Genomic DNA, 4,822 nt, shown 5'->3' on the forward strand with positions numbered 1-4,822 from the left:
CTTCGTAAAAACTGGGCTTAAACCCCACTATACCAGGTGAAACCCACATCTGATACTGCTAAAATAGCCAAGAACCTGAGATTAGATAGGTTATAAATCCCAGAGGGAAAAATGACTGTTAATATTCTGCTAAAGGAACATTGTAATAAAATGACTCCTGATGACTTATTGCCTTGTTCAGTCCTCATCAGAGAAACTTCTTGTAGTAGATGGGAATTAACAGAGGTACCCTCCATAATGTGGGTCCAGACAATGTGCAGAAAGTGGGAGAGTTGCAATCACTCATTCCTAAATGGTGTGTCTTTATCAATTTCCTTCTCTCAAGGCTCAGGGATCTAGACAGAAAAGGATATAGAAAGACTTTAAGAGCCAGAGGAAGTAGATGACTCCAAAGAAACAGTATCATCTAGAAACAACTGTGACAGCTTGCACAAGACCTGCACAAGTTTCAACCAGACAAAGTCCTAGAACCTAAAGAATAGTAGGACAGAAAGTCCCAATCCTAAAAATCTTTTCTTCAATGAAAAGAACTCTACCAATAGATGTATGTAATTTCAAGGATGACCATGTGGCCTTGAATAACCAATTTGCGGCCTCTACCCAAGGAAGACTATTTATTTGCCATAATCCCAGCATTCCTTAGATGCTTATAGTTCTTCATCTAGGGTTGAGGCCCCATGACATTTTTCCCTTTTATATTAGCATGCTGGTGTTGTCATTATTCAGATCTTGTTTAGGTAGTCACAGTGAGACCTCATGGGTGTTATTTCTCTGGCTTTTCTAGTAGACACAGGTCTCACAGCAGATTTCCTATACTTCTAGCTTGAACAATCTTTGATGAGGTGATAGGTAATGTAGTTCTGTTTTCCTTGATAATAGTTATGTGCATATATATTTTCTTATACTAATTAGCCATTGTTTGCCTTATTAAATATATTCTAAATTAGCATATTAGTTTCCCAGAAGAAATGAATTAATACTTGCTTTTGATTAGCATCATTAAGATGATTTTGTGGAAAAACTAGAAAATGTGTATGGTAAATTTTAAAGTAAATCATGTCACGGCCTCTTTAGGATGTTGGCTGTCTAAAAAAGACTGACTTTTCATAGAGAGGAAAAGAAAGGGAGATACAGAGGGAGTTTGTGGGTAAATATATTTACTATTCTTTGCAAAATATAGCATTCCTTATAAACATTAGATATCAAAAAGGTGGGTATTCTGAAATAGCATTCAGCTATGCAGAATACCTCTTCGGATGTGAGACAGAGGAGATATAGCTTTGAAGTAAAGAGTTTCCAAGCTTCTGGCTTACCTCACCTGAGTATTCTTTTCTGTATTAGAAAAGAAAAAAAAACAGTGGTTTCTCTACTTTTTTCTTTCTTTCTAACTTTTCTTTCTTCCATTCTTCCTTCCTTCTTTTTCCCTTCTTTTCTTTCTTTTTGACGGCATTCTTTTCCTTCTTTCTTTTTTTTTTCTTTTTGCCAGCTTCTTTTAAATGTATAACACCTAATATTGGCAGCATAAACTAGACTTACTTAGTGGAGAGAGAGAGAGAGAGAGAGAGAGAGAGAGAGAGAGAGAGAGAGAGAGAAGAGAATAAAGTTGCGTGGCAGGCAAGGAGGTCAATATCCATTCCCATCTAACTCCAGGAAGTTTCTTTGGTCTGGGAAGAATTTGAGGATGGAGACAATATAATCAAAACATATTATATCAAATTCTCAAAGAACTAATAAAAAAATCTTAAAAGCAAATATAACATGACATTTTAAAATAGCATATTCCAGCTCTATCATGTTTAGTTTTAAAGCACTGAATTTTTTATTGTAAAAATAAATATACATAAATATGCATATTGTGTGAATGGTGGGCCAACATGCTAAGCAGTTCTAGCCATTAGAATAATCCAAGACTAAATGGAAAAATAATAAAAATTAAATTTGTTTAAAGATATCTCCTTCACATTGACTACCCATTGTTACATCAGGCTGGCTTGTGGAGCATCAGAAACCAGATGCTGATGTGTGTTTAGGCTGCAAAGGGTCCCTATGCTGGGGCTATACCACCAGCTCCTCATCACAGCCAGAAAGACACAATACGGGAAATGCATATATTTTTTCTTTACAAAAGGATGAATACAAAGTGACTCAAATCCTCTGAATATAACCAAAGATTTTATAAGGAGTTCCATAAAATAGAGCCTTTATTTCATTTGATACTAAGCTCTACTATGAAGAGAAAAGCATGAGTGTTAAGGACAACCGGTCAACTCCACAAAATCCACAACTCTGCTGTGACTCTGAATAACTGGTCTACCTTTGGAGTAGAAAAAAAAGTAGAACCTCATGCAGGGAACGCCCTGTGTAGGCTGGTCAGACAGCAGCAGCATTTTTAGGCTCAACCTCAGAGTCAACCTTGAAAAGCAAGACAAAGACGGGGGAGGGGTGTGTGTATGTGTACAGATTACAGATGGAAACCCAGTAAAGACAAGAAGATAAGAATTAAAAGATACAAAGCAAACAGTTGAGAAAAAGGATCATATAATTGAGTTCCTGGACCCAATGAAGTACTAAGGACATGAAAATATGTGTGAGTTTTTTTAAAGTATCTTGTTGGTTTTATTTAAGGAATATTAAATATTTGGAGTACTGTATGTCAATAAATTGTATATATTACATGGACCAGTTTTTACCGCATGTACTATGGGCTTTTATTATGGGAAATATTATTGTAAATAAAAAGACCATATTGGTAGTGTGGGGCACGATGTAGTCTAGAATTTAGGCTTGTGGATGTGCATTTGAAAATATAATTACTTCTACAATAAATCATACCAGAAATGGAAAGATACAGCATGCATCTTCTGATTATCCCAGTGAGGAATTTAAAAGTTGTGTACAGCGTTTCACTTAGTCATTTCCTGATTCGTTCTCCTGCTTGATTTGCTTCCTAAAACATTAACTGACTGGCATGTACTGTAAACTAAGAAAACTGTTCTTAGATGATGAGGTCTCTGGGTAAATCTTCTGTGGTGTATTCAGGGCCAATCAGTTGAAGCTGCTCAACATCTAACACAGGCAGCAGTAATGATGCATATGATTTCTGTTGCCGTGGCTATCACAGTTCACAAGCAGGTGAGCAGTTATGCTGGCAATGGAATCCTATGAGTAGAAAAAGATGCCCTATACATAACACAGAGCACAGTGACTCCAGGACAGGCTGTAGGGGAGAAAACAAAGGTAAGCTCAGTCACTGAGTGACATCTCTCTGAAAAAGACTGCAATTCTGCACAATTCTGGGAGTCGAACATTACAAACAGGCCAAGTATAAGATTGATTAAGGTAAGGTCCATCTTGAAAAATCTTCAACAGTCCAAAAATGGCAATGGGAAGTAGACAGAGTGATTGGGCTTTGTAATAAAGAGAGAAACAGGAGATGCCACTGTAGATGGGATCATGTGGCATGGACCCTATGACAGAATCATTTTTGGTAGCTTTGTAGTGCGTTGGAAACCCTCTGATCACTTTAAGCAAAAACTGAGCATGCTCTTGTTCATATCTGGAAAGTTCTTCAGAACACATTGCATGCACTCTTATGGGGAAATATTATTGCAAACAAAAGGACCAGATTGGTACCATGAGGCATGATGTAGTTTAGAACTTAGACTTGTGAATATGATGGTAGAACAGAACACAGAAGGCCGATGAAAAGCTAGTTTTGATCTGGAAACAGACTAAAGGCTAAAGGTCCTGGAATGTGGTTCTTGACTATAAATATGTCTTGAATTTAGGTGTTTAAGGGTATTTTTTTTTCATTTCTAAAATAGTGCCAAGAACGACACTTACAGGCAGAAGTAGTACAGCTTGTAACTATAGAAATCAAAAAGCTCTTGAAATTGCAATGCTGTCTGTGACTTTAAGGTATGATTAAGAACACTGCAAGTTGCTTTTCAAACATTCTATGCTATTACTAGTAGCTCTTTAATAACCTTTTATTTATGATAATTAATGTGATTAGTGTGCTAATTTTCTATAGTTGCAACCCGGGGCAATTGTGCAACAGTTATAATTTTAAAAATTGGGCAAATAAATAAATGTCAACCTGTAATAAAATCCAAATGATTTCTTGATGAATGTTGATGGTGACTGGTAATTTACCTGATAAAATATTTTAGCTGCCCAGTTACTTTGGAATAGCTGATTTCTCCAAGTAATTACTGCACTGTGCGCAGAGCAGTGTCATCAGAGTCTAAGCACAGAGAGAGAATTTTTAATTTGCCGATTTAAGCATCCTATTTATTAATGAAACAGTCATATTTCAAATCAAACAGTTAAGTCCGGAAGAGGACGATACACTTATTACTGGCACATCCCACTGAGGGCTGCAATACAGCAGGGGGACTTGAGGTTTTCTGGAAGAGCAGCTTCCGTTACTTTGGATTACCGTGGAGCTCAGAAGACTTAATGAAATCCAAAAAGGCTGTGCATTTTTTACCTTTTTAAAACTAATCTGATGAACAACTTTCACAAATAAAGGTGGGAGCCCTCTTAGTATGAGAATCTAAAAGACATTGGATGGTTTCTTATCAGGAGCATCAACAATCATAACATATAACACATTTTACAAGGGTCCCCGATCCTGAATTTCTTGTAATCCCCTGATCTGAGTGCCTACAGCTTCTCTGAGTACGAGACCTTCAGGAGTTTCTGATAACAGGAGAGTGGTTTCTGGTGGGTTTGGCTGGGGCGTGGCTATCTCTATAGAATCTGCCCCTGAACACACTAAAGAGAGCATTCTTGGGGAATTCAAGGATGACCCGTGTTG

Source organism: Microtus pennsylvanicus, chromosome 2, assembly GCF_037038515.1.
Source record: "Microtus pennsylvanicus isolate mMicPen1 chromosome 2, mMicPen1.hap1, whole genome shotgun sequence".
In the NCBI taxonomy this organism is placed as follows: domain Eukaryota; kingdom Metazoa; phylum Chordata; class Mammalia; order Rodentia; family Cricetidae; genus Microtus; species Microtus pennsylvanicus.